At 43.2% G+C, this 9,328-nt stretch overlaps 1 long non-coding RNA gene across 8 annotated transcripts; it reads right to left on the minus strand.

The window, feature by feature from the left end:
- Positions 1-5,836: 5,836 nt before the first annotated feature.
- Positions 5,837-9,088, minus strand: LOC127912464 (uncharacterized). 8 transcript variants are annotated; one of them, XR_008082819.1, is made up of 3 exons: positions 6,393-9,088; positions 6,165-6,240; positions 5,837-5,860 (listed from the first exon to the last, which is right to left on the minus strand). It is a non-coding gene; the product is annotated as an uncharacterized LOC127912464 (long non-coding RNA). The 8 variants fall into 8 exon arrangements; XR_008082818.1 differs by lacking the exon at positions 5,837-5,860 and adding an exon at positions 5,861-5,898 and having other exon boundaries at positions 6,127-6,240; XR_008082820.1 differs by lacking the exon at positions 5,837-5,860 and adding an exon at positions 5,913-5,936.
- Positions 9,089-9,328: the final 240 nt, after the last annotated feature.

A 9,328-nucleotide genomic window follows, 5' to 3' on the forward strand; every position in this document is an offset into this window, starting at 1 on the left:
CACTGTGAAATACCTGCTCTCCAACTACCAGCTCTTCACTGTGACATGCCTGCTCTCCAACTACCAGCTCTTCACTGTGACATGTCTGCTCTCCAACTACCAGCTCTTCACTGTGACATGCCTGCTCTCCAAATACCAGCTCTTCAATGTGACATGCCTGCTCTCCAACTACCAGCTCTTCACTGTGACATGCCTGCTCTCCAACTACCATTATTCACTGTGACATGCCTGCTCTCCAACTACCAGCTCTTCACTGTGACATGCCTGCTCTCCAACTACCAGCTCTATACTGTGACATACCTGCTCTCCAACTACCAGTTATTCACTGTGACATGCCTGCTCTCCAACTACCAGTTATTCACTGTGACATACCTGCTCTCCAACTACCAGTTATTCACTGTGACATACCTGCTCTCCAACTACCAGTTATTCACTGTGACATACCTGTTCTCCAACTACCAGCTCTTCACTGTGACATACCTGCTCTCCAACTACCAGTTATTCACTGTGACATACCTGGTCTCCAACTACCAGTTATTCATTGTGGCATATCTGCTCTCCAACTACCAGCTCTTCACTGTGACATACCTGCTCTCCAACTACCAGCTCTTCACTGTGACATACAAGCTCTTCACTGTGACATACCTGCTCTCCAACTACCAGCTCTTCACTGTGACATGCCTGCTCTCCAACTACCAGCTCTTCACTGTGACATGCCTGCTCTCCAACTACCAGCTCTTCACTGTGACATGCCTGCTCTCCAACTACCAGCTCCTCACTGTGCCATGCCTGCTCTCCAACTACCAGCTCTTCACTGTGACATACCTGCTCTCCAACTACCAGCTCTTCACTGTGACATACCAGCTCTTCACTGTGACATACCTGCTCTCCAACTACCAGCTCGTCACTGTGACATGCCTGCTCTCCAACTACCAGTTATTCACTGGGACATACCTGCTCTCCAACTACCAGTTATTCACTGTGACATACCAGCTCTTCACTGTGACATACCTGCTCTCCAACTACCAGCTCTTCACTGTGACATGCCTGCTCTCCAACTACCAGTTATTCACTGTGACATACCTGCTCTCCAACTACCAGTTATTCACTGTGACATACCTGTTCTCCAACTACCAGCTCTTCACTGTGACATACCTGCTCTCCAACTACCAGTTATTCACTGTGACATACCTGCTCTCCAACTACCAGTTATTCATTGTGACATATCTGCTCTCCAACTACCAGCTCTTCACTGTGACATACCTGCTCTCCAACTACCAGTTATTCACTGTGACATACCTGCTCTCCAACTACCAGCTCTTCACTGTGACATGCCTGCTCTCCAACTACCAGCTCTTCACTGTGACATGCCTGCTCTCCAACTACCAGCTCTTCACTGTGACATGCCTGCTCTCCAACTACCAGCTCCTCACTGTGCCATGCCTGCTCTCCAACTACCAGCTCTTCACTGTGACATACCTGCTCTCCAACTACCAGCTCTTCTCTGTGACATACCAGCTCTTCACTGTGACATACCTGCTCTCCAACTACCAGCTCTTCACTGTGACATGCCTGCTCTCCAACTACCAGTTATTCACTGGGACATACCTGCTCTCCAACTACCAGTTATTCACTGTGACATGCCTGCTCTCCAACTACCAGCTCTTCACTGTGACATACCTGTTCTCCAACTACCAGCTCTTCACTCTGACATGCCTGCTCTCCAACTACCAGCTCTTCACTGTGACATACCTGCTCTCCAACTACCAGCTCTTCACTGTGACATACCTGCTCTCCAACTACCAGCTCTTCACTGTGACATACCAGCTCTTCACTGTGACATACCTGCTCTCCAACTACCAGCTCTTCACTGTGACATGCCTGCTCTCCAACTACCAGTTATTCACTGTGACATACCTGCTCTCCAACTACCAGTTATTCACTGTGACATACCTGTTCTCCAACTACCAGCTCTTCACTGTGACATACCTGCTCTCCAACTACCAGTTATTCACTGTGACATACCTGCTCTCCAACTACCAGTTATTCATTGTGACATATCTGCTCTCCAACTACCAGCTCTTCACTGTGACATACCTGCTCTCCAACTACCAGTTATTCACTGTGACATACCTGCTCTCCAACTACCAGCTCTTCACTGTGACATGCCTGCTCTCCAACTACCAGCTCTTCACTGTGACATGCCTGCTCTCCAACTACCAGCTCTTCACTGTGACATGCCTGCTCTCCAACTACCAGCTCCTCACTGTGCCATGCCTGCTCTCCAACTACCAGCTCTTCACTGTGACATGCCTGCTTTCCAACTACCAGTTATTCACTGGGACATACCTGCTCTCCAACTACCAGTTATTCACTGTGACATGCCTGCTCTCCAACTACCAGCTCTTCACTGTGACATACCTGTTCTCCAACTACCAGCTCTTCACTCTGACATGCCTGCTCTCCAACTACCAGCTCTTCACTGTGACATACCTGCTCTCCAACTACCAGCTCTTCACTGTGACATACCTGCTCTCCAACTACCAGCTCTTCACTGTGACATGTCTGCTCTCCAACTACCAGCTCTTCACTCTGACATGCCTGCTCTCCAACTACCAGCTCTTCACTGTGACATACCTGCTCTCCAACTACCAGCTCTTCACTGTGACATACCTGCTCTCCAACTACCAGTTATTCACTGTGACATACCTGCTCTCCAACTACCAGTTATTCATTGTGACATATCTGCTCTCCAACTACCAGCTCTTCACTGTGACATACCTGCTCTCCAACTACCAGTTATTCACTGTGACATACCTGCTCTCCAACTACCAGCTCTTCACTGTGACATGCCTGCTCTCCAACTACCAGCTCTTCACTGTGACATGCCTGCTCTCCAACTACCAGCTCTTCACTGTGACATGCCTGCTCTCCAACTACCAGCTCCTCACTGTGCCATGCCTGCTCTCCAACTACCAGCTCTTCACTGTGACATACCTGCTCTCCAACTACCAGCTCTTCTCTGTGACATACCAGCTCTTCACTGTGACATACCTGCTCTCCAACTACCAGCTCTTCACTGTGACATGCCTGCTCTCCAACTACCAGTTATTCACTGGGACATACCTGCTCTCCAACTACCAGTTATTCACTGTGACATGCCTGCTCTCCAACTACCAGCTCTTCACTGTGACATACCTGTTCTCCAACTACCAGCTCTTCACTCTGACATGCCTGCTCTCCAACTACCAGCTCTTCACTGTGACATACCTGCTCTCCAACTACCAGCTCTTCACTGTGACATACCTGCTCTCCAACTACCAGCTCTTCACTGTGACATACCAGCTCTTCACTGTGACATACCTGCTCTCCAACTACCAGCTCTTCACTGTGACATGCCTGCTCTCCAACTACCAGTTATTCACTGTGACATACCTGCTCTCCAACTACCAGTTATTCACTGTGACATACCTGTTCTCCAACTACCAGCTCTTCACTGTGACATACCTGCTCTCCAACTACCAGTTATTCACTGTGACATACCTGCTCTCCAACTACCAGTTATTCATTGTGACATATCTGCTCTCCAACTACCAGCTCTTCACTGTGACATACCTGCTCTCCAACTACCAGTTATTCACTGTGACATACCTGCTCTCCAACTACCAGCTCTTCACTGTGACATGCCTGCTCTCCAACTACCAGCTCTTCACTGTGACATGCCTGCTCTCCAACTACCAGCTCTTCACTGTGACATGCCTGCTCTCCAACTACCAGCTCCTCACTGTGCCATGCCTGCTCTCCAACTACCAGCTCTTCACTGTGACATGCCTGCTTTCCAACTACCAGTTATTCACTGGGACATACCTGCTCTCCAACTACCAGTTATTCACTGTGACATGCCTGCTCTCCAACTACCAGCTCTTCACTGTGACATACCTGTTCTCCAACTACCAGCTCTTCACTCTGACATGCCTGCTCTCCAACTACCAGCTCTTCACTGTGACATACCTGCTCTCCAACTACCAGCTCTTCACTGTGACATACCTGCTCTCCAACTACCAGCTCTTCACTGTGACATGTCTGCTCTCCAACTACCAGCTCTTCACTGTGACATGCCTGCTCTCCAACTACCAGCTCTTCACTGTGACATGCCTGCTCTCCAACTACCAGCTCTTCACTGTGACATGCCTGCTCTCCAACTACCAGCTCCTCACTATGCCATGCCTGCTCTCCAACTACCAGCTCTTCACTGTGACATACCTGCTCTCCAACTACCAGCTCTTCTCTGTGACATACCAGCTCTTCACTGTGACATACCTGCTCTCCAACTACCAGCTCTTCACTGTGACATGCCTGCTCTCCAACTACCAGCTCTTCACTGTGACATGCCTGCTCTCCAACTACCAGCTCTTCACTGTGACATGCCTGCTCTCCAACTACCAGCTCTTCACTGTGACATGCCTGCTCTCCAACTACCAGCTCTTTACTGTGACATACCTGCTCTCCAACTACCAGCTCTTCACTGTGACATGCCTGCTCTCCAACTACCAGCTCTTCACTGTGACATACCTGCTCTCCAACTACCAGCTCTTCACTGTGACATACCTGCTCTCCAACTACCAGCTCTTCACTGTGACATGCCTGCTCTCCAACTACCAGCTCTTCACTGTGACATGTCTGCTCTCCAACTACCAGCTCTTCACTGTGACATGCCTGCTCTCCAACTACCAGCTCTTCACTGTGACATGCCTGCTCTCCAACTACCAGCTCTTCACTGTGACATGCCTGCTCTCCAACTACCAGCTCCTCACTATGCCATGCCTGCTCTCCAACTACCAGCTCTTCACTGTGACATACCTGCTCTCCAACTACCAGCTCTTCTCTGTGACATACCAGCTCTTCACTGTGACATACCTGCTCTCCAACTACCAGCTCTTCACTGTGACATGCCTGCTCTCCAACTACCAGCTCTTCACTGTGACATGCCTGCTCTCCAACTACCAGCTCTTCACTGTGACATGCCTGCTCTCCAACTACCAGCTCTTCACTGTGACATGCCTGCTCTCCAACTACCAGCTCTTCACTGTGACATACCTGCTCTCCAACTACCAGCTCTTCACTGTGACATGCCTGCTCTCCAACTACCAGCTCTTCACTGTGACATACCTGCTCTCCAACTACCAGCTCTTCACTGTGACATACCTGCTCTCCAACTACCAGCTCTTCACTGTGACATGCCTGCTCTCCAACTACCAGCTCTTCACTGTGACATACCTGCTCTCCAACTACCAGCTCTTCACTGTGACATGCCTGCTCTCCAACTACCAGCTCTTCACTGTGACATACCTGCTCTCCAACTACCAGCTCTTCACTGTGACATGCCTGCTCTCCAACTAATGAACAAGGGAGGTGAAAGATGCAGACCCGTCATGTACGTTTCTCCATACTCCCGTCAGTGGAGAATGTTCTCTTGTTGAAATGTTTTCTGGATCACCAACAGCTGTAAATAGATCTACACTCTGAGCACGTCAACCTGCCTTGCCTTCTGCTGATTTCATATCCTTATGACTGATACAATCAACCTATTTCACACTAATATTGACAGTCTTTTTTATCCTTGATATCCCAGTTGTGAATTAATATGATGGTTTAGTTTTTTTTTTATAGTTGACAACTACTCTGAATCATTTAATTGAATATGTTATCACCTAATTGTTGTTTGAATTGGTTCCTCAGTTATCACGTAGTTGTTTATTTCTTAATTGGTTCTTCAGTTATCACCTAGTTGTTTATTTCTTAATTGGTTCCTCAGTTATCACCTAGTTGTTTATTTCTTAATTGGTTCCTCAGTTATCACCTAGTTGTTTATTTCTTAATTGGTTCTTCAGTTATCACCTAGTTGTTTATTTCTTAATTGGTTCCTCAGTTATCACCTAGTTGATTATTTCTTAATTGGTTCCTCAGTTATCACCTAGTTGTTTATTTCTTAATTGGTTCTTCAGTTATCACGTAGTTGTTTATTTCTTAATTGGTTCTTCAGTTATCACCTAGTTGTTTATTTCTTAATTGGTTCTTCAGTTATCACCTAGTTGTTTATTTCTTAATTTGTTCTTCAGTTATCACCTCGTTGTTTATTTCTTAATTGGTTCTTCAGTTATCACCTAGTTGTTTATTTCTTAATTGGTTCTTCAGTTATCACTTAGTTGTTTATTTCTTAATTGGTTCTTCAGTTATCACCTAGTTGTTTATTTCTTAATTGGTTCTTCAGTTATCACCTAGTTGTTTATTTCTTAATTGGTTCTTCAGTTATCACCAAGTTGTTTATTTCTTAATTGGTTCTTCAGTTATCACCTGATTGTTTATTTCTTAATTGGTTCCTCAGTTATCACCTAGTTGTTTATTTCTTAATTGGTTCTTCAGTTATCACCTCGTTGTTTATTTCTTAATTGGTTCTTCAGTTATCACCTAGTTGTTTATTTCTTAATTGGTTCTTCAGTTATCACCTAGTTGTTTATTTCTTAATTGGTTCTTCAGTTATCACCTAGTTGTTTATTTCTTAATTGGTTCTTCAGTTATCACCTCGTTGTTTATTTCTTAATTGGTTCCTCAGTTATCACCTAGTTGTTTATTTCTTAATTGGTTCCTCAGTTATCACCTCGTTGTTTATTTCTTAATTGGTTCTTCAGTTATCACCTAGTTGTTTATTTCTTAATTGGTTCTTCAGTTATCACCTCGTTGTTTATTTCTTAATTGGTTCTTCAGTTATCACCTCGTTGTTTATTTCTTAATTGGTTCCTCAGTTATCACCTCGTTGTTTATTTCTTAATTGGTTCTTCAGTTATCACCTAGTTGTTTATTTCTTAATTGGTTCTTCAGTTATCACCTCGTTGTTTATTTCTTAATTGGTTCTTCAGTTATCACCTCGTTGTTTATTTCTTAATTGGTTCCTCAGTTATCACCTAGTTGTTTATTTCTTAATTGGTTCCTCAGTTATCACCTCGTTGTTTATTTCTTAATTGGTTCTTCAGTTATCACCTCGTTGTTTATTTCTTAATTGGTTCTTCAGTTATCACCTCGTTGTTTATTTCTTAATTGGTTCCTCAGTTATCACCTAGTTGTTTATTTCTTAATTGGTTCTTCAGTTATCACCTAGTTGTTTATTTCTTAATTGGTTCTTCAGTTATCACCTAGTTGTTTATTTCTTAATTGGTTCCTCAGTTATCACCTAGTTGTTTATTTCTCAATTGGTTCTTCATTTAGTGTTTCAACTAATTGTAGTTCACTATTATTGATTAGTAATCGGTTCGTTATCATCTCATCACATACTATTCAATTGAATGGTAATCAATATTCTGTTCCTTGTTATTTCGTCACCTGTTATTCTTCATTTGTTTGTTCACAACTGTCTTATTCTTTTAATGTGTGTTGACAACACTTGACCTCATCCCTACATCATACATGTCAATAAGCGGATGTCACAACAAGTGCCCTAATTATGCGATACAGACAAAAACAGACCATATTTGACTATACTCTGTTTAAAGTGATACATGAGAAAAATAAAAACTGTTACTGCTTGAAAACTATACTTTCTCTGAAAACATCTTGCATTTGTTCAATAGTTTCTGTCATTCATTTGAACCTAATGCTTGAATCTGCTATGTAATTGCCCATCATCTCCAACATGGAAACTTTATTCTAACATCTGAACTTAAACTGGTTGCAAAACTTTAACAATCTTATCCTAGCTTTCTCCCTACTCTCAGACTGTGTGGCACCTCGTTATTTTTCATTGACCTGTAGCAAGAGGCCCTCATACTGACTTCTCCACTCAGCTTGTCTCTGTTTTACACTGATAAACAATAACAAGTCAGAAATGGTACACATAAGGCTTACCCTGCGGTAGCTAGCTTGGTAGATAATCTGCAGTAGATTGCAACTTAATGGTAGCTATCTTCATACATCCAACACATTATAACTTACACAATAATGAATGTTAGTATATCTTAGCTAGCTAGCTAACAAGCTATTGAGCAGTGTAGCTACCCACATTACGTAAACACAAAGATATGTAGGCCTACGTTTGTTGGCTAAGTTGAATTTGAAAATACTACATTTGAAGAAACTAATTAGCTAGCTAACTAACGAAACACAACACTATTTATACTATAATACTATACAAAAAAGTACTTAAATACAGTACATACAGTTGAAGTTGGAAGTTTACATACACCTTAGCCAAATACATTTAAACTCAGTTTCACAATTCCTGACATTTAGTCCTAGTAAGAATTCCCTGTTTTAGGTCAGTTAGGATCACCACTTTATTGTAAGAATGTGAAATGTCAGAATAATAGTAGAGAGAATGATTTATTTCAGCTTTTATTTCTTTCATCACATTCCCAATGGGTCAGAAGTTTACATACACTCAATTAGTATTTGGTAGCATTGCCTGTAACTTGGGTCAAACGTTTTGGGTAGCCTTCCACAAGCTTCCCACAATAAGTTGGATGAATTTTGGCTTATTCCTCCTGACAGAGCTGGTGTAACTGAGTCAGGTTTGTAGGCCTCTTGCTCACACACACTTGTTAATTTCTGCCCACAAATGTTCTATAGGATTGAGGTCAGGGCTTTGTGATGGCCACTCCAATACCTTGACTTTGTTGTCCTTCTTGGGGCCATCGTCCATTTGGAAGACCCATTTGCAACCGAGCTTTAACTTCCTGACTGACGTCTTGAGATGTTGCTTCAATATATCCACGTAATTTCCCTTCGTCATGATGCCATCTATTTTGTGAAGTGCACCAGTCCCTCCTGCAGCAAAGCAGCCCCACAACATGATGCTGCCACCCCTGTGCTTCACGGTTGGGATGGTGTTCTTCGGCTTCAAATCAAATGAAATCAAATTTCATTTGTCACATACACATGGTTAGCAGATGGTAATGCGAGTGTAGCGAAATGCTTGTGCTTCTAGTTCCGACAATGCAGTAATAACCAACAAGTAATCTAACTAACAATTCCAAAACTACTGTCTTATACACAGTGTAAGTGGATAAAGAATATGTACATAAGGATATATGAATGAGTGATGGTACAAAGCAGCATAGGCAAGATACGGTAGATGGTATCGAGTACAGTATATACATATGAGATGAGTATGTAAACAAAGTGGCATAGTTAAAGTGGCTAGTGATACATGTATTACATAAGGATGCAGTCGATGATATAGAGTACAGTATATACGTATGCATACGAGATGAATAATGTAGGGTAAGTAACATTATATACATAGCATTGTTTAAAGTGGCTAGTGATATATTTACAT

The sequence above is a fragment of the Oncorhynchus keta genome, chromosome 27 (assembly GCF_023373465.1).
Source record: "Oncorhynchus keta strain PuntledgeMale-10-30-2019 chromosome 27, Oket_V2, whole genome shotgun sequence".
In the NCBI taxonomy this organism is placed as follows: Eukaryota; Metazoa; Chordata; class Actinopteri; order Salmoniformes; family Salmonidae; genus Oncorhynchus; species Oncorhynchus keta.